This window comes from Eriocheir sinensis, unplaced genomic scaffold (assembly GCF_024679095.1).
Source record: "Eriocheir sinensis breed Jianghai 21 unplaced genomic scaffold, ASM2467909v1 Scaffold509, whole genome shotgun sequence".
NCBI classification, from domain to species: domain Eukaryota; kingdom Metazoa; phylum Arthropoda; class Malacostraca; order Decapoda; family Varunidae; genus Eriocheir; species Eriocheir sinensis.
The window spans coordinates 252,965-275,505 of NW_026111842.1; positions in this window are offsets into that span (position 1 = coordinate 252,965).

Sequence of the window (22,541 nt, forward strand, 5' to 3'; positions counted from 1 at the left end):
CCAAACAAACCACTCTCTGTCCCCCTCCCCCCCCCCCTTCAAAAAAACATTATTTTCGCAAGGTTTATGAGGCATTAGTCAAGAATATCAACTGCCATAACATTTTGTCAAAAAAAATCATACCTATGTGATTTTGTATATCATATAAAGCAGAAAAAAATTGCATGCTGTAATACAAACAAGATTACTCCTGGAAGCCACATTAATGATGCCAGACACGTGATGAGAGACACTTAGTGTGATGAAATTACATGCTGTATTTCACATTATGAAACCAAGCCAAGTGTCACTGCAGCATATTATTAGGTAAGGCAGACACCAAAAGCTTGTTACCTGAACAACATTAAATATAACAGGCAAAATCCACAATAAAGTATTGCATACTGTTGGGGAAGGGCAGATAACAAATGCTTCCAAGCATTACACCTGAAATAAACATATGGCAGATATTCAAAGCTTGTGAGCTGAACAATATCTGATTTTCATAACAGTGGCCAAAAACCAACAATGGTGTCATTACATCCTATCAGCGGATCTGGCAAGATTCCAAGCATTACAACTGGACCATCCAAGCCCCCCAAAACGAAAATAAAATAAACCGGCGCAAAATAAAAAATAAATAAAAAAAATGGCAGATATTCAAAGCTTGTGAGCCGAACAATATCTGATTTATAACAGGCAAAACCAACAATGGTGCATTACATGTGATATCTGGCAGGGGAGATTAATGATTCCTTGCATTACAACTGGATAGTGGCAGCCACCCAAAGCTTGTTAATTGAACAAGATCTGATTTATAACAGGCAAGACCAACAATGGTGCATTACTTGCAATATTTGGCAAAGGGTATGTAAAAAATTTCTTGGTGTAACAAGAGTAATACTAAATAATGGCAAATCCCACGAAGTATCTCTTCCTTTGACAAAGCCTGTGCTCTTTGCTGCAGGGCTGTCAGAGTCTGTTTGCTCCAGCCAACATGTACTGAAATACCCCTGAGTCATGAGTGAAGTGCTGAAACTGAAGGAAAGTGAAATACTGTGCTTAGAAATCTATTAGCATTTGGACTTTGATAGTATAAGGCCTGAGCAAACCTCCTCTCTTGTAACCCATATCTCCTACTAGGCATCTTGTAGCATGTTGAACCTGACCTTAGAAAAAATCCATCATTATTGGATCTAAAAAATTGCTGGCTCTGGGCAAAAACTGCCCAGGAGTTGTAACAGCCTGGGCTTTGAGCTGCCTTGCCTCCCGGCGCAGACGACAGACTGTTTTGTGCAGCAATTTTCACTTTTCATGTCTGAAAATACATGCAAAAATATTTAATCACAATTAATCAAAATTCCAAATAATAAAATATGTGCATGTAATTGCATTATTTTCAGTGCTATATGGACAGTGAATCTAAGCATTGACATCATGTCTGCACGCCAACTTCGATGGAAGGCTTCGCTTAGATTGCCTGACAAGAGTAATATTTTCAGGAGAGATGGGGGAGAGGATACAACTGGAGACTCTTGACAGATATAATGTCAAGATCTACAAGCACCCATTTACCATATATATCTTTGATGTTCAGTCCATACTAAAACATTTGTCAATGTGTTGCCACACTAAAAATCTAAAAATTCCTTGTTTCTGCAATGTTAGTCATACCTAAGCCCTGCTAAACCATCCAAGTGAATCAAGAATGAGTTCGGGGGGGGGGCAGCTTGAGCCAATACTAAATGGCGCCACTATAAAAAAAAATTGCCTGCATCATGACGGGCCTGGGCCGACCGCCAGGCCCCTGAAGAAAACCTACCGGCGCTATAGGCGGGTGGGGGAAAACAAAGAATCACATCAGAAGAATGGACAAAGGTTTGTTAGTGGCACTTCAAGGTTATGCTACCTCTTCAAAGATCGGCCAGTCATGGTTTAAAGTGGAACAGGATAAACAAGAAACAGGTAGGTATCTGTGGACACTACTGTTATTATCAATTGCCAGCCTATGGCAAAATTTGAACTTATGCTATCAAAAACATAAGACCCATGTGCTGATCACTCGACTAATCGTAACGGTACTACAGCCATAGAAACATATTAAAGAGTTTAAATATATCATTCAAAATGTCAACCATTTTACATATCTTTTTTTTTAAAGATATGTAGCCTACTGGTGTAACAGTTCAATATTGAACTCAATTTGTATGCAGAGATGTGAGGTATGCTATTAAGCTGTAATGTTTCCAACACATTAATTGTGATTAAAGCAACACGGAATAGTAACTAAAGAGGATAAATCATCACTGAGAACAAGAGGTTCCTTACTATATTGTAGTGAACTTGATGGCCGAGTCGAGTTTCCTCCAACCCCATCAAGTTCACACCCTGTTGAGAAGCAATTTTTTAATCAAAGTGAACAATGGATGCAAATGGTCACTAAAATTAGTTATTATACTTGGTGTCACAAATTCGGGCAAAGAATTTAGGGAAGGACTCCCAGACTTGGCGTCACTGATGAGGTAAATGATCTCGTGCACTCATTGGGCTATAATATATGCATTGTTATAATGTGTATTATTGTCTTGTTACTATATATTACCTACTGATAATGGAAATACATGTCAGGATTAATCATCAAATACAAGGAAAAAAGAATCATGTATGGAAATTGTGAACTTTTAGGTTCATGTAACAAACAAGGTTTATTATACACAAAAAGGTTGGATACTTCAGATGTAAAAGATTTTTGGATATAACATCACCCCCTTCCTCCATATTGGTTCTTTAAAGCAAGGGTTGACTACAGCTGATTATTATTTGCGGCAGGTTTCATGACACTTTTTTTTAGTGCAAAGCATCTGGAAATCAATGATCATTATAAGGAATACTTCTCATGAGTAGCTACTAAAATTTGACAACCTAGAAGGATGCACCATCAGACTGTAAAGGATTGACATATTATAAGACATAGCTACATTGGTGGATCCAAGGGGGGGCCAGCCCAGGCCCCCCCCCCCCCTGGTCCTGAGTGATACAGGAAAACTAGCTCAAAAGCGCACTGCGGCTAAACAGTGCTTTGGCACAAAGTCCAGGCCGTTATACCCATTGATTTAGGTCAGTCCACCAGTTTTTCAAGGCCAGGACTGCCGAGAACGGCTAATCGGTAATACTAATGCTCCTTCCACCCGCAAAAAGTCTGACGTCCCCCCCCCCAAACTCATTTCCTGGATCTGCACCCAAAGACATACCGTAACATGGTTCAGTGATCATGGACAAAAAAAAAATGTTAAGACAATCAATATTCAATCATTTCAGGATACATAAATCAGCATCCATATGAAGGAATTCTACAACTTAAAAGTGATATTGAGCAGGGCATGTGTCAAGTGACTTGCACAGTCTATTTTGTGAAGTCATAATTAGATTAATAACACAACAATCAACAAACACTAGACGAAGTATTCATACTAAAATCAGTACATGGAACTGGTGCACTGCAATGGGGAGCACATTCCTGCAGCTCGGCAAGAGGGTTGGATGCTGCCACGTACTTCAAGGGGTGGCTAAATGTCTTCACCCTTGGCCTCTCTCTTGGACTCTCCCCTTCAGCTGCCACATTCTCTTGGATGATATCGAACGTGTTCGGATCTGTTGGGATGTGGTTGTGTTAGATGTGGAATAACATACGACAGTGGAACATGGAAGGAAAGAGTATGTCCACACGGTAAAATAAAGAGATGAGGATTGCACTGCATTAGTTAAGTGATTACAAGAGGTAAATTGAAATTCTTTGGATACTGAAAGGATGTACGGGGACAACTGGGTGAGAAGGGAGAGAGATGCAGATTTTGATGTTATATAACTAGTTACACCAATGAAGACTTAGGGCATACACATTCAGAAAGACCACAATTTTGGCTGCTAGACGAAAAAGGACTAGATGTCAAAGTGCTAGGACATTGAAGGAATTAATTATAAGAAAAGCAATAATAATTACAGAGTATAAATATATTTCTGATATTTTTGTTTGTCTTAATACTAGCATTAGAATTTTCAAACACTAATAATATAGTAAATAAATATTGATAAATTAATGAAAATAAATACATTAATTGTACTAATACTACCACTAACAATATTAAAAGCACTGCACCTAATAGACTGAGCAATAAACTGAGTCTGAAATATAAACATAATTGAACTGTCTCTGTCTGAGTGTTATGTGAAGCCTGCTCCATGCACCGTGATAGGAATGGCATAGATGCATGCAGGTTGCTGAGATACTTACAGTCACCAGCCACTTGTAGATAGGCACCAAAATGTGTTGGAAGCATTGGAGTCCAACTTCTATTTATTTAATTATTATTTTCTTTAAACAAAGGAGACAGCTCAAGGGCAACAAAGCATACTAGAAAAAAAAGCCCCGCTACTCACCGCTCCCAAACAGACAAAAGTAGAGTCTTGATACACTCTTCTTGAAGGTCAAGTTATAGGCAGGAGAAAATGCAGATGAAGGAAGGCTGTTCCAGAGTTTATCAGTGTAAGGGATGAAAGAGTGAAGATGCTGGTTAACTTTTGCATAAGACGTTTGGCAAGATAGAACATGCAGTAATAGATTTAGGAGGGAAATGGGCAGGCATTGGTTTAGTAATAGGATGGTGGGGGAATGGAATAGACTCAGCAATGACATAGTGAGTAGAGGGACGATACCTTGTTTTAAAAGTAGACTGGATAGCTACGTGGACGAGGCCGACAGGTGGTAGTGGGGGGAATCTGGAGCTGCCGTGTGTAGGCCATTCGGCCTCTTGCAGTCTCCCTGTTCATGTGTTTAAATGAAGTGCAGCGGCCAGCGGGGCCGCGGGAGGAGGGGAGGCATGCAGTTAGCAAGTTCAGAACAGCAGTCAGAGTGAAAATGATTATAATTTCCACATTATCATTATATATATATATATATATATATATATATATATATATATATATATATATATATATATATATATATATATATATATATATCACTTACCCACGGCTGGCATCCTTCCGTAATAAACATAGCTTCATACCAGGCTACGTCCTCTTTTTCACCACAAAGGGACATGATTTGAGGCTCCGGCTGGTAAACATGGCGGCCGCGTCCGTGTTATGATTTTTGAACGAGGCAGCGTTGCAATCTGGATCTGGATCTGGACAATAATGCGCAGGGCACCTGTATGGTGCATAACACGCATATTTGCTGGCTGTTGGGGGGACGGGGGAGCCGAGTGTGCAGGGGAGGGAAGTGAATCAAGTGTAATTGTTAGTGTTGGTGTGTTGTGGTGATAAGTGAGTATGTATTTGTTTTTTGAATGAGTCTATTGTACCGCAGTCTAAAATCTGTTGAGGGAGGCTGTTCCAGTCACGTATGGTGCGTGGAAAGTATGAGTGCTTGTATGCGTCAGTGTTAGTGTGATATGTGTGGTATTTATGGATGTGTGTGTTACGAGTACGTTGACTGTTTGCCTTGTGTAGGTATGTTTGTGGGTCAATGTCAATGTAAGTGTTTGTGATCTTGTACATAAGTGTAAGTCTGTGTGATTGTCTGCGTATGTGAAGAGGGTCCATGTTTATCTGTTGTTTGATCCGTGTCGTGATTCCAGGCGTTCAAGTGTAATCGTTTGTAATGAACCTTACCGCCTTGGTGTTGATTTGTTCTAACCTATCAATGTTTCTGTGTGTGTAAGGATCCCACACCGTGGAGCAGTATTCCAGTGTTGGTCTCACAAGTGTTTCATAAGCTATGTGTTTAATGTCAGGTGTGCAGTTATGTAAATTTCTCCTCAGGAACCCCAGTGTTCTTTTGGCTGTGGCACTGATATGGTATATGGTCAATCGGAGCAGAGAAAGATATTGCTGCGAATAGCGATATAATAAACAGTATAAGTTAGACCGAGATAATTATATTCACCCACTCTTTCCCCCTACAAACCAATGATTCAATGTAAATCATTACTGATGGAAGTCAGCGTGCGTGCTAAAACAATGAGTTTGAAAGAAAAACATGATCACATTGTTTTTAAAGAACGGCAGTAGGGCTACAACCTTGGTTCATTCCAGTATGTATACAGAAAGGTTAAACACATAAAACACATCTAACCACTGGTAGCCTCCCACGAATGCAGAGAAGTAATATAATTACGGTACAATAATAGCATTACTCATGACATGCAGTCAGGCTATATCTACCTGGTATATATATATATATATATATATATATATATATATATATATATATATATATATATATATATATATATATATATATATATATATATATATATATATATATATATATTAATTTTTTTGTTAATTATGTCGTAGTTATTTAACTCATTCTTTATAAACGTTTTCGTTCGGAAATGTGAATTAAAAGTGGATTAAAAAAAGTGTTTTCTACATGCATGTAAAACAAGTATATACTCCTCTAATTGAAAACATTTGATTTACAGAAACCAACCGTCTTCACTTTCGATGAAAACAATCTGAGACTAACAGGATCAACAGGATATAGTGCTGATCTTTTGCGGATCATGCAGGAAAGGCTGAATTTTACGGAAGTGATATTACCCGTTGAAGGTTTTGGTTCAGTTATGAAAGACGGTTCATGGAATGGCATGGTCGGGGAGCTTAGTAGGCATGTAAGTATACTTAGATATTATTTCAATGTATATTGTTCATGAATAAAAATACACAAAATAAATATGAATATAAGGGTAGATTGATAGATAGAGGTCAATATGTACACACACACACACACACACACACACACACATATACATATATATATATATATAGATATATATATATATATATATATATATATATATATATATATATATATATATATATATATAAAACATCTCCTCCAACTTCACTTCTTCATCTTTACTTCCACTCCTCAGTCCTGACGGCAACACTATCGTCTCATCTATCTCTAAGGCTGAACTCTTCTCTCAAACTTTTTCTAAAAACTCCACTCTGGACGAGTCTGGGCATATTCCTCCTACTCATCCCCTTTCTGACTCCTTTATGCCTGTTATAAAGATTCTTCATAATGATGTTTTCTATGCCCTCTCTGGCCTCAATCCTCAGAAGGCTTATGGACCTGATGGAGTGCCTCCTATTGTCCTTAAAAACTGTGCCTCCGTGCTGTCACCCTGCCTGGTCAAACTCTTTCGCCTCTACCTGTCAACATCTACCTTTCCTTCTTGCTGGAAGTATGCCTTCATACAGCCTGTGCCTAAGAAGGGTGACCGCTCCAATCCCTCAAACTACCGTCCTATAGCTTTACTTTCTTGTCTATCTAAAGCTTTTGAATCAATCCTTAACCGGAAGATTCAAAAGCACCTTTCCACTTCTGACCTTCTATCTGATCGCCAGTATGGGTTCCGCAAGGGGCGTTCTACTGGTGATCTTCTAGCCTTCGTAACTGACTCTTGGTCATCCTCTCTTAGCCGTTTCGGTGAAATCTTTGCTATTGCGCTGGACATATCAAAAGCTTTTGATAGGGTCTGGCACAAATCTTTGCTTTCTAAACTAACCTCCTACGGTTTCTATCCTTCTCTCTGTACCTTTATCTCCAGTTTCCTTTCTGACCGTTCTATTTCTGCCGTGGTAGACGGTCACTGTTCTTCCCCTAAATCTATTAACAGTGGTGTCCCACAGGGTTCTGTCCTATCTCCCACTCTTTTTCTGTTGTTCATTGATGATCTTCTTTCCAAAACGAACTGTTCTATCCATTCCTACACCGATGATTCCACGCTGCATGACTCAACTTCTTTTAATAGAAGACCCACCCTACAGGAACTTAACGACTCAAGGCTGGAGGCTGCAGAACGCTTAGCCTCAGACCTTACTATTATTTCCGATTGGGGCAAGAGGAACCTGGTGTCCTTCAACGCCTCAAAAACACAGTTTCTCCACCTATCCACTCGACACAGTCTTCCAAACAACTATCCCCTATTCTTTGACAACACCCAGCTATCACCTTCCTCAACACTAAACGTCCTCGGTCTATCCTTAACTCAAAATCTCAACTGGAAACTTCATATCTCGTCTCTTACTAAATCAGCTTCCTCGAGGCTGGGCGTTCTGTACCGTCTCCGCCAGTTCTTCTCCCCTGCACAGTTGCTGTCCATATACAGGGGCCTCGTCCGCCCTCGTCTGGAGTATGCATCTCATGTGTGGGGGGGCTCCACTCACACAGCTCTTCTGGACTGAGTGGAGGCTAAGGCTCTTCGTCTCATCAGCTCTCCTCCTTATACTGATAGTCTTCAACCTCTTAAATTCCGCCGCAATGTTGCCTCTCTTTCTATCTTCTATCGATATTTTCACGCTGACTGCTCTTCTGAACTTGCTAACTGCATGCCTCCCCCCCTCCCGCAGCCCCGCTGCACTCGACTTTCTACTCATGCTCATCCCTATACTGTCCAAACCCCTTATGCAAGAGTTAACCAGCATCTTCACTCTTTCATCCCTCACGCTGGTAAACTCTGGAACAATCTTCCTTCATCTGTATTTCCTCCTGCCTACGACTTGAACTCTTTCAAGAGGAGGGTATCAGGACACCTCTCCTCCCGTATTTGATCTTGCTTTCGGCCACCTCTTTTGTTTCTTGTTTAGGAGCAGCGAGTAATGGGCTCTTTTTTATTATAGTTTTCTTTTTTTGTGTGTCCTTGAGCTGCCTCCTTTGTTGTAAAAAAAAAAAAATATATATATATATATATAGATATATATATATATATATATATATATATATATATATATATATATACATATATACATATATATATGTATATATATGTATAGATATGTATATATATATATATATATATATATATATATATATATATATATATATATATATATATATATATATATATATATATATATATATATATATATATATATATATACATATATATATATTTATATATTAATATATACATCCAAATATATAACAAGGTGTAGGCAGCCAGACAGCTGTCGAATCGGGCGCATGATACTCCCGGTGAGGTATATATGGGAGGCAAGGGCACGCAAGCCCACGAAAGACCTTTCCCGTGTCCTAACTTGCCGTTTCCCGATTGTCCCGCCAACACCAGAGAGTAGTTCACCTTGCTCTCTAAAGACAATTTGCCATACTTTTCAGACAACACTACATACACGATGCACACACACCATATTTTTTTTACAACTTTAAAATTCATCACGCTTACTTCATATCATGCCTCGGAGTCCACATCATGGAGGAGGGGAACTATAAATGCCTCCAGTCGGACTCCCTTTTTGGTACCAACCACGAGAGGTATCTGGATAACTCCTCTAACTTTCTATTCATTAACTTCGGCAACATTTGTGATCTTTGTTCAAACTTCAAATCTGTGGAACACCATCTCTCTTCATCTAATCTTCAGTCTCTTTCTCACCGGCAGACTGACTTACAGTAATCTCTATTATTTTTCCTCCGACTACGTTTATCCTCAATTTCAATCCCAAGCTGGATGTTGTGTTTGTGCACGCAACGACACCATTAGCTCTCATGCCCACGACCATCACCACTATCTGGCTAAGACTTAATTGTCACTATTACTAAATACGTCTTTGTTGTTTATCTCTCACTTTACTCTACCAGATATTAAATATTCTTTGACTACTTGAACTCTAAAGTGGAGCACATCTTGACTCACTCTCCCTTCGCTGAAATCTCTATTTTTTGAGATTTCGATGTTCACCACCAGCTTTTGCTCTCTTCATCTTTCTTTGACCAGTTTTTTGAACAACTACAACTTTGCTCTTCTCCATGATCAAGAGCAGTTGGTTCAGCACCCAATACTTTTTCCCGACCGCGTTGGAGACACACCGAACATTCTTTACCTTTCCTAATCTTTAACACTTCGGCTTAATCTGTAAACTTTTATCCGTTGGGTTAATCCGGTCACAACCTTATTTCTGTATTCTGTCCTATCATTTCTGTTGATTCTATGTACCCACCAAAGAAACGGTGCTTCTGGCATTTCGGGTCAGCTCGATGTGTCGACATGAAGATATACTTTCCGATTTTCCGTGGTATGATTACTGCTTCAAGGAGAGAGACCCCTCTGTGTGTGCCCAGCGCATCGAGAACATTGTCTCTGGAAGGGAGGCACATATTCCACGTTCTTTCTCTACCCCTCATGTCAAAAAGCCTTGGTTCAATCCCGCTTGTTCTCGTGCTATCAACGATAGAGAGGACGGGTTACAAAAGATACCAGAGCCATCGCACTCCTGCTTATCATGATCTGTACATTTCTGCCCGGAATCGTGCCAAATCTATTCTCCGACTAACTGAAATATCCTTTATCAATTAAAAGTGCTTCAACATTGGTTCATCTAGTTCTTCAAGAGACTTCTGGTACCTAACCAATAATATCTCCTTCATTTTCACTTTATCTTTCCCTCTTCTTCTTAATTCTGACGGCAGCACCGCCGTCACCTCGATCCCTAAGACTGAACTCTTCGCTCAAACTTTCTCTAAAAACGCCACTCTGGACGATCCAGAGCATAGGCGGTGGCCGAACTGGTAGCGTACTGGGCTCACATTCACCGCGTGATGGACGACGCGGGTTCGAATCCCCACGCTACCACTCGGATTTTTCAGTCACCGCCGAGTGGCTTAAAACTACCCACATGCTGTCCTGAAGACCACCCATCAACCCGGACTCTTGAGGAAGCCGTCCAAGCGAATCAAGAACGAGTTTCGGGGGGCAGCATGAGCCAATGCAAGATGGCGCCACTATAAACACTCGCCTGCGCCAGAACGGGCTGGGCCGACCATCAGGCCCCACCTGGAAGAAGTCTTGGGCCGACCATCAGGCCCCACCAGGAAGATGCCTATACCGGCGCAACAGGCAACGATGTAAAAAAAAAAAAAAAAAAAAAAAAAAAAAATCATCCCCCCTCTGACTGTTATTACGATTCTTTATAATGATGTTGTCTATGCTGTCTCTGGCCTCAATCCTGAGAAGGCTAATGAGACCTGATGGAGTGCCTCCTATTGTCCTTAAAAACTGTGCTTCCGTGCTTACAAACTGCCTCGTCAAACTCTTTCGTTTCTGCTTATAAACAGCTACCTTTTCTTCCTGCTGGAAATACACCTACCTACAGCCTTTGCCTAAAAAGGGCAACCGCTCCAATCCCTCAAACTACCGCCCTATAGCCTTACTTTCCTATCTTTCTAAAGCTTTTGAATATAAACTGAAAGATTCATAACCATCTATCCATTTTATTTATCATGTATTTAATTGCCAGTATGGGTTCTCTAACGGACGTCCTATTGGCGATCGATAGAATCTAGCAAAAATATTTGCTCTCTAAACAACCCTCATACGAATTCTATCCCTCTCTCTGTACCTTTATCTTCAGTTTCTTTTCCGACCGTTCTATCTCTTATGTGTAGTCGGTCACAGTTTTTTCCCCTGAACCTACCGACAGTGGTGTCCCTCAGGGCTCTGTCCGTTCTCCTACTCTCTTTCTTCCTGTTATTCATCAATGATCTTCTGTCTATAACAAACTCTCCTATCCACCCGTACGCTGATGACTTACTCTCCATTGTTCAACTTCTTTCAACAGAAGACCCTCCCAACAGGAATTACAAGACTCCAGTCTGGAGGCTGCAGAACGCTTAACCCCAGACCAAGCTATCATTTCTGATTGGGGTACGAACAACCTGGTGTCCTGTAACGCCTTGAAAACCCTATTTCTCCACCTGTCAACTCGACACAATCTTCCAAATATCTATCCCCAATTCTTCAAAAACACTCAGCTGTCACCTTCTTCAACACTAAATATCCTCGGTCTATCCTTAACTTTAAGTGGAGACTTCACATCTCTTCTCTTACTAAATCAGCCTCCTCAGGGTTGGGCGTTCTTTATCGTCTCCGCCAGTTCTACTCCCCCGCACAGTTGCTATCCATATACAGGGGCCTTGTCCGCCCTGGTGTGGAGTATGCATCTCGCGTATGGGGAGGGGGCTCCACTCTCACAACTCTCTTGGACAGAGTCGAGTCTAAGGCTTTTCGTGTCATCAGCTCTCCTCCTCAGACTGATAGTCTTCTACCTCTTAAATTCCGCTGCAGTGTTGCCTCTCCTTCTGTCTTCTATCGACATTTTCACGCTGACTGCTCTTTTGAACTTGGTAACTGCATGCCTCTCCCCCTCCCGCGGCCCCGCTGCACTCGACGTTCTACTGGAGCTCATCCCTATACTGTCCAAACCCCTTATGCAAGTTAACCAGCATCTCCATTCTTTCATCCCTTTTACTAGTAAACTCTGGAACAGCCTTTCTTCGTCTGTACTTCCGCCTGCCAGTGACTTGATCTCTTTCATGCCAAGTATATCAAGACACCTCTTCATCCGAAATTGACCTCTCTTTTGACCACTCTTTCCTTTTTTGCATTTTGGAACAACGATTACTGGGCTTGTTTTTGTACACTTTCTTTTTGTTGCCCTTGATTTGTTTCCTATGCTGTGTGTGTGTGTGTGTGTGTATATATATATATATATATATATATATATATATATATATATATATATATATATATATATATATATATATATATATATATATATATATTTGAGAGAGAGAGAGAGAGAGAGAGAGAGAGAGAGAGAGAGAGATTGTGTATTGAAGCGCGCGATACGGGATTTCATTAGAAACCTACCAGAAGTGTAAGTATAGGAAAATATGTCGCATTCGCTACTTTTATAAAATTTTATGATTTTAACTTCGTTTGGACAAATATATTTGAATTCATTGCGGAATATATCAGACTCTTTTATTCGAACGATTCGGAGTTGGCTAGCCCTGATGTAAGTCTAAGAACAGTCGATCCTTTAAAGCTACGGTATACTGAGTCTGACTCACCTTTGTTAATCGTTTGTTAAGTAGATGATTAACCCTGATAAGGTTTACTATCTGTCTCTCTATACGAGCATTTCACATATAATACGTTTTTTTTTTCTTTTTCAAGAATGCAGATATGTCACCGCTGGACTTTAGCCCAAGTGATGAGAGGGCCAGTGTTGTGGACTTCGGGGTGACCTACAGCTTGGACGGTGTGGTGATTCTAGGCGAGGCTCCCTCCCTCGTCCCAAGGCCTTTTCTCATTCTAAAAATATTTTCTCCACTGGTACGTTTCATATTTTTTCCTTAACATATTACATCACTGTATAAATAATGTAATAAAAATACATGTTACGCTTAATAAACAGTTGAGACAAAACAAACATAAAGCAAATATATATTTCTCCCATTTCTCTCTCAATCTATCTACAAAACTATATATATATATATATATATATATATATATATATATATATAGATATATATATATATATATATATATATATATATATATATATATATATATACCTCTTCCGGGGCAGTAGAGCACTCCTGCCCCGAACTCACCCATTTCCTTTTCTTGGGGACCGCCAGGGTTGCGCAGACGAGAAAAGAGCTCTTCGAACCATACCCGGGGTTAACCAGCTGAGTTTAGGTGACTGAGACTGGACATGTAGTTGGACTCTCTTAGACGAAGAAACATGACAATGTGGAGAGTAGGGGGAATTATACTTAATACTAGTTATTCCAGAACGATGGTGCTCGTTGCATGGGAGTAGCTAAAGTCATTTCTAGCCGACTGCAGTTCTCTGTCGTTGGTGTCACTCAGGTATAAGCGTGTGATGCTGGTGACGTGCCTCATCGCTACACACTTTTGGGCGACTTTAATTCACAGAGAGAGATTGCAACGAGTTATGTTTTGTTGGTCCATATGAGTCTGGAGCAAGAAACGTAATCAATACACTCCTTCTGAACTTTGCAAAGTAAAGAAGGCTGAAGATTGCTGGTTTCTTGTTCCAGAGACGCGAGCCTTACAGCTGGACTTGGTATAGCAATGCTGATAGTGGGACAAAGGAGATCGATCACAGCCTTGTTAGTACTCGTTGGAGGATCCTCCAGAACTGTGGGGCTTTTCAGAGTGCTGAGGTATTTACGAGCGACCACAGACTTAATGCTGAGGATACGCATCAGGTCCAAAAAAATCTGAAGATGCAACCCTCCTGGGTTTCATATTGAGAAGCTGAGGGACCATGCGTGTGCTCAGGAGTACACAGCTGCAGTCTGAAATCGGTTTGAAGTGCTTGATACATTTGAGGACCCTTGAGAGTTGTGGGATACCTTTAAACTTGAAACTCCCTAAGCTGTCGAGGAGTGAATTGGAGAGCGCCCAAGTCTAGGAGTGACGTTTCCTCGAGGGATACACTGGAGAATGTAGAGGAGAGTCGTGCTGCCAGACTAGCTGGGGACTCCGAGCGATAAAGTACTCAGTCACAAAGGACTAGAACCCTTCTGAGAAGGAATAAGAAGAGGTACGTCAGAGGTCTCGCTGAGGATGTCGAGGGTTGTCTGATCGCAAAAGACCTTAAACCTGCCTTTCTGGCTCTGAAGAAGCTCCGCCCTAAATTCACATCTCAGACGCGTAATATTCGAACTGCTGATGAGCATGTATTATCTGGAGCGGATGGGCACCGGGTGCTCGTTGGGCTCGACTACTTAGGGCAGTTGTACATGGCAGAGCCCTCAAGCGGACAGTTTCCTCTGGTTGGGTTGCAGATGGCAGCCGTTCTGTATCGTCTCCGCCAGTTATTTTCCCCCTCCCAGATGTTATCCATATACAGGGGCTTTCCTCTCCCTTGTATGGAGTATGAATCTCGCGTGTCGGAGATATCCACACACACAGCTTCCTTGGACAGAGTGGAGTTAAAGGCTCTTTGTCTCATCAACTCTCCCCTTATTGACAGTCTCCTACCACATAATTTCCGCCGCAGTGTTGTATCTCTTTCTATCTTTTATTGATATTTTCTTGATGACTGCTCCTCTGAACTTGTTAACTGTATGTCTCCCCCCTACCCCAGTCCCGCTTTACTTGACTTTCTGATCTTGCTGACCCCTATACATATCCCTTACACAAGAGTTAACCAGCATCTTCATCTTCATCTTTTTTTCCGTTCCGCTTGCAAACTCTGGAACAGCCTTCCTTTGTCTGCATTTTCATATGCCTTCGACTTGACCTTTTTCAAGAGAGGAGCCTTGCGAAACTACCCTCTCTTTTGGCCTGTTATTGTCTCGTTTTATTTCAGCAGCGTCTAGAAGTTTTTTTTTTTTTTTTTGGCCATTGAGCTGTCTCCCTTGCTGGAAAAAAATAAAAAGGCAATACTCAATCCTCTTTTGCGTAATTGAGATGTTGAAGTGTTGAAAGGCAGCAGAGATTTATAATATCAGAGGAAAGGGGAGCGACAGGACTGTAACAATTAAGCCGGTATTTCACGGGAGCGATTTTGCTCGGGATCCAAACCTTCGGGCGGTGACTTTCGCTAAGCTGCTGTGGGAACATGACATGCACTAATCACACGAGGACGCTACGTTTGATGGGCATTGGGCAATCTTGGTCTTGACCTTGACTTTCAGGGACCGTATACCTTCTTTCAAGTAGAAATGGATGTTGATTAATTTATGTCAGTCATATTATGTTTTAATATAGTTATTCTTACACCGAAAACAAAAATGCATTTACATTAAATTCACACCTCACCCTTCCTCCCTCCCTTCCTCACCTCACCTAGATGAATGAGATGAATTTAAGAGGTGCTCAGTTGATACAAATACGGCTGGAGATTTAAATGTAGTAGCTAACAGTTTTAAAGACAGAAGGCAGAAGGTGAATGAATAACAAGTGCTCACGAGTGGTATTGTGGAGCGACAACATTGGATTGCAAAAGACTTAATCAGAACCCAACTAGGAATAAATACGATATATACAAAGTCCCAACCTACCTATAAATATTTAAAGTAGTATAAAGAGAGAGAGAGAGAGAGAGAGAGAGAGAGAGAGAGAGAGAGAGAGAGAGAGAGAGAGAGAGAGAGAGAGAGAGAGAGAGAGAGAGAGAGAGAGAGAGAAAACAGAAGAGAGAGGAGAGAAAGCAAGATCGAGCGAGAGCTATCTATAAACTACTATAAATAAACTCTCCATGAAGTTACATATAAAAATTCAAAGTAATACAGAAAAGTGGAGAGAGAGAGAGAGAGAGAGAGAGAGAGAGAGAGAGAGAGAGAGAGAGAAGAGAGGAGAGGAGAGGCGAGGCGAGAGCGACGTCATTGAGGTGGGAGGAGCAGCTGAACCAGCCAGCGAATCAGGGTGGAGTGAGACGCCCGGGCAAACAAGAGCGGGCTGTCTGTGAAGCAGAAAAATAGCTCCAGCCTATCCGCTCTAGTACCCCCTCTAGCTCATGAGCAGAGTCCAATCCGTGAGCTTTTGTTCACGGATGGGGCCTGCTCAATCAAAATCGTTCCCGTCAAATATCGGCTTTACTGTGGTATTATGCTGGGGCCACACATTCCCGAATATGGCCCCCGATTGCTTCCGAACGTGAAAATCCGTGATTTATTGTTCATTCGGGAGGTATTGGGCCTATAGGGGCCGATGGTTCCCCGATGCATGTGAATCGTCAACACCTACCGAAAGTCGAACACCTAGCGCCGATAGCGAACCGTGATCGAATCATAATCGTATTGCAATACGATGGCGTCCCAGAAGTTTATAACCGGGTCACGATGTACGCTCGGAATTTCGGGACAACAGGCCACGCCTGAGCTGAGGGCGTACATCGACGGAGTACAGAGGATATACGTCGACCGTGTCCGGATCCTCTTTGCCACACCCCGAATGTCGGAAACATTCGTAGTGACACCCCGTATGTCGCCAATTAAAGTGGGCAACTACAAAAGGCAGGAACCCTCCAAACACCATGCATTCACAGTTCCCCTGCAGCATCAGCAACATCTCCCGGCCATTCACCATGGAGGACTTTGACATGATAATGTCACTAATAACACCCAAAAACATGGCGAACAGGCAGGTAGTGTGCGCCCTCCTGAACTACATCGACGCCATTCAACGAGTGGCAATAACCAAGGCCCTGATCCTGCAAGACGAGCAACAGAAGCAGCAAGCGAAGACGAGGAAGCCTAGATATGTTTGGGTGCGGCCCTATCTGGAACAAAGAATTACGACATTACGACAACCTAATGCAAGAGTTGGCCCGAGTGTCCAGTCCAGTAGTAGGCGTGGGATTGCCTTTGTAACGGCTCCAGAATTGTACAAGAACTTTACCAGGATAGACCGCCAGCTGTTCGATGAGATAGTGGAACGTGTCACGCCCTACATTGAGAAGAAACGTACCTGGTGGCACAAACCCATTCCTACTGGCCTGCGTGTAGCCGTGACCCTACGTTTCCTCGCCACGGGAGACTCCTACAAGAGTCTACAATACTCCTTTCGAGTTGCCCACAGCACCATAAGCTAGATAGTACCAGAGACCTGCCGGGCCATTATAGCTGTGTATGGTGACGAGGGGCTCAGGACACCCCAATTCTCTGATGAGTGGAAATAAGTCGTCCGTGGTTTCGAGGAACGCTGGAACCTTCCACATTGTGTTGGTGCTATAGACGGGAAACACATTCGCCTCCGCAACCCTTCCCTTGGTGGCACATACTACTTCATTTATAAGAAGTTTTTCTCAATTGTCCTCCTGGAGAGAGATGTTGTGATGTGCGATGTTCGGCTCCGGTAAGAGGAATGTCGTCAAGGGTTGGTTGGTTGGTATAGATATCTCCCCTTAAGGGAGACGGGCCTTTGCCGTATGTGGCGGCCCGTAGCGGAGTGTCGAGTCGATGCAAGACTCGGGTGTGGGTCGATGGGTAAAACCCGCCGGCTGGCGTGCCAGGCGGGGAAACGGGTGCTCATGGCAGCCCGTAGCTGAGCCGAGCGAACAACTCAACAGTCTACAGGTGGCCCAAAGACTAGTAGAGTTGCTTGCTCGACGAGTGCTGGCGTTCCACTGTCGTCAAGGGTGGTGGTGGTGAGAGATTCATCCCTTTCGTCAAAGGGGGGGGGGGGGGGGAGATTGCTCCCTCTTCCACGAGGGAGCACGGGCCTTTGTCAAAGGCGGCCCGTAGCAGGGAGCCGACAGACCGACTCTACCGGCGACCGAAATCTAGCCGACCAAGTCGGTCTGTCGACGAGAACGCGCCGTGGTGCCTTATATACCCCCCGACCGCCGTTGCCGGCTTTTACGCACCACACGAGATGCAGCGCTGTTGCCAGATTGCTCGCGAACTTAGGCATTATTTCCGAAGTTCGTCGTGCCGCCCCGAACTTCGGGGATGGTGTTACGATGTTCGGCGTCGATGTTCAGATCATCGTAAATATAGCGCCGAAATTCGGGAAAAACTCACGATGAGTGAGAGTTTGGGCCATGGTAGAAGGAACATCGGGTAGTCTCGATTCCCCCTACCCCACCATTCTCTGTGCATTCTAAGTGACATCACAGGATATACGAGCTTGGAGGAAGAATACATGGAGTGGCTTTCAGCGGACGCCGCTCTTCACTGTGAGATGAAGCATGGGGGGTTGGGGTTGGCGGAGCGAAGCTAAGGCCAAGACTGCTTCACTTCTGTGACGTCACGCCCTCTCCTTATATTCTTTCTCCAAGTATACGAGAGCAAGAGATAGATAGAGAGAAAGAAAGAGAGAGAGAGTGTGAGAATTTAAAGGTATCCTAGTGTAATGTAGGTCTGATCCTGGAATGCACTTGTCTTTCTGCACTGTTTTAGTGCCCTCTGCATTAATTTTCCCTGGAGTGTTGGGGCAATTCACTCATATAATAATAATGACTATAGGGCAAGTGCATTCACATATAATCCAGATTTCCCATTCCTCTTTAAGTATTTGTTCACCGATAAAAAAAATCTTGAGTATAAACCATGGTGCCCAGTGCAGATAAGCTCATTGAGTTCCTTCCCTCTACAGCTTGGAAGCTTCCGTTGTGCTATCTAATGAGGCTACAGACTTATGATTTATTTATGTACAGTATATGCCTAATGAAATTATACACAATCCTAAACTGTATTTGTAACTTCATCTTTTGGGAGACAAAGAGCAGTGTGGTTCCTTTGGGATGCAGGGATCTGCACCCACGAACAATGCAACATGAAGGCGTACTATACAAGAGTTTTCCATGTCACAGAAAACGGACCGCTCAGATGCACCTTCTCTAACCGGTGGCTGGGTCAAGACTGAAGTCCACGCAGCAATCATACCTCTTCCACGTCTAGCCTGTGACGTCACGGTCTGGCTGCGCAGTCCACACCAATTTTGATCCAGCGCCCCCCCACGTGAGAATACCTGGCTTGCCTCCCTTTACCTTGGTTTGGGCCACGCGGGCCGATCGCTTTGTGCAGTTCAAAGCTATCGGGGCTGCCGGCTTCGCGCCAAAATTCCTCCCGGCCCTCGTGGCCTCTCCCGGCCCTCGTGGCAACCCTACCGAACCTACACATTTTTCATTTCGAATTTCGTTACATACCCATTCGATGTACGTAATCGGTTGCCAACTACTATTAAACGTTTCTTCGGGAGCAATCAGGGCCATATTCGGGAATGTGTGAAACCAGCATAACACTGCTCAGCGTGCCGGGCAAGGTGCTGGCTCAGCTGCTGCTGATGTGAATTCGATCTCATCTGGTAAAGTTTCAAAGACCTGAGCAATCCGGGTTCATGCCCGGCAGGTCAACACCTGCCCGGATCCTACCACTTCGTGACCTCGTGGAACGCCTCGTGAGTTTCGACATGGGTTGCTTGCAGTCTATGTCAAGAAGGCATTTGACCCGATGCATCGAGACACTCTGGGATATTCTACGGATTCGTAGGACTCCTGCAATAATTACTGACCTGGTAACTGGCCTTTACTATGGGATTGGGAGTACTGTTTAGTGTGGGGGAGGCGTGTCCGGCTTCTTCCCTGTTAACTGTTAATTCAGGAGTGAGGCAGGGTGCGTCCTTGCTCCTTCGTGTTTCAACACTTGCATGGACTGGGTATTAGACAAAGTTGCTGATCAATGTCGTTGCGGAGCTTCCGTTGGCGACATCGTCACTGATCTTGTTTTTTATGATAATGCTGTAGTTTTCGCGGAATCGCCAAAAGTTTCACATACCTTGGTATCGTAGTACATGACAATGGTGGGTCTTACCAGGGAATCACTCGATGAATGGCCTGACCCACGATGTAATGGACTCGCTCAATACGAGGATATGGCGTTGTCAATATCTACGTATGCAGGCTCACTAAGATTCGAATCTGCAAGTCACGTGTGCTCCCTGTCTTACTGTATAGCTGTAAGCCATGGACACTGAAAAGTGACTTTGAGATGCGTGTTGATGCCTTTGGTGCCAAGTACTTTCGCAGGATCACGGGGTACAGCTGGAATGGCTTCGTGTTGAAGCAGCGACTGCTCCGTGAAGCTGAATCGAGGTTTGTTACCAGTTTAGTTAGTGAAAGCCAACTCCGGCAAGTGGCACGCCTCCCGGCCGTCGATCCTCCTTACAGTGTTGTTTCTTTACGAGACAAACCTGAGAGGAGGAATCATATGGGACATCCACGTAAATAATGGCTGTTGCAAGTCGACGGATCCTTCCGGAAGGAAGGAAGGAAGGTTGATCAGGGCAGCTGCGTGGGAGCTTCCTCGAGAAGACCATAGGGAGTGGAGGTGGTGAATAAATGAAGCAATGCGCCTCCGGATGTATGTAGATCATTAGTTAGTTAGTTAGGAGAGAGTTGGGGTGGGCATGTGAGTGATCGTTCGCTGATTTGTCTCATGTAAGTATTGTACAGGGAGAGTGAGACCCAAAGGCGACGTCGCGAGAGACGCCAGCAACGTCCGGTCTCCAGTCGGTTACTTATTGCGGCGACTGGCTACTTTTTTATCTGACATAATCATTATATCCAAAAATGTTGTGTCGACTTAATTATTGATTCCTCTTGCTTGTCCTGGTGCGCGGCACCACCACTGGGCACATCTTAGACCCCTTGCTTGAGTGTGTGGAGTACCACTCCCTGAATCTTTCCCGTTTCATGTGCGTGCTGACTGGGAAAAAGAATGGAGCCGCATCGCTTCTAGTGCGCCAAAGGCCACCGAACGCACCCAACCCAACCAAAAGTTGCACTGCATCATCCACCAACTTCCCCAGTGATCACTACGACATGCTATGCGGGATGAATTTACTTCCCGCTGAGCAGGACTCAGCCTGCTGGCCGCAGTCTTTAAGCTGTTGGCCGCCCCCTTGGACTTTCCTGTGGACGACGCCCCTGCCCCACGGCAGATGGATAGGTGGAGCTACAGTGTGTAACGATGAACTCAGAGCGAAGTTCCGTCCCTCTTTCGCAACTTTGTCTTCCCTTCCAACTTTTCCAACTTTTTAGGAGCAGCGAGTAGCGGGCTTTTTTTTTTATTAATGTTTACTTTTTTGTGCCCTTGAGCTGTCTCCTTTGCTGTAAAAAAAAAAAAAAAAAAAAAAAAAAATGTTCAACGCATCTTTGCCATGTTTGACAATACCTACTTTTACAAACACCCTTTCTTCAAAATACGCGAAAAGTAACCAAATTCTTGCCTTCACTCCCAGCTCTTGGATCGCCACCGCAGTGATATTTTGTTGTTGTTGTCTACTGAATCCATCGACGAGGGCATTGAAACACGTCTCCCTGGCAAGCAGCACTAATTGTCTTACTTATTAGTGTGCTGTTAATAAAATTGTTGTATAAATGTAGCCTATTTTGGTTTTCGATGTTCACTCCAGCCCGCAGGCTATTGACGAAAACCTCATTTGGGGCTCGCTTTGAAAAAGTTGCCCGCTCCTGCTTTAAAAGGAGCATGCGCTCATGGGCTAAGACGAAGCCAATTTTGGCGTAGAAAATCTTCTCTTTAGTTTCACTGAATGCGGTAGGAACTGTTACGTCCCCAGTGTCGCTACTAGATGATCAGAGTCTTGGAAAAATAAAAAGTGAACGTAAGAAAAAACAAAACAACAAAAAATAACAAGAAAAAACCTGGATGGGTTGGTCTAATAGATCAGGGTCCTTCCCCTGACCGAAAAAGAGGGACAATTTAAATCACAAATGGATGCACGGAAACGCAGCAAATATGACTATAATTATATATTCAATAGAACTCTTAACTTACAATATTTACAAGGCACCCAAGATAACCGGAGTTTGCACTCTCCTTAAAACAAAACTGATAACGTAGAAGGTTATGAGGTTGTCACATTGACGGGCCACGTGGGCGGAGGTATGAGCACAATCCAATCCGGAGTGCCACTCAAGTGACGTCCGCGACCATGGATCTCCATTTCCCTCTATCGTCAGCCAGTCTGATCATGTCCACTACCCCGTCGTCCATCCCCAAGATGCTGAAGAATCGCGTCCATAAAATCTTTGTTTTCCTCTGCCTCTCATCTCCTCTATTCTTCCCGAGAGGCAGTGCTCTTCAAATCCGTCCTCTCTCAGGATGTGACCAACGAATCCTAGTTGCCTCCTCCTCATATTCCTTAACATATATCTCTCCATTCCAGCCCTTCTTAATACCTCCT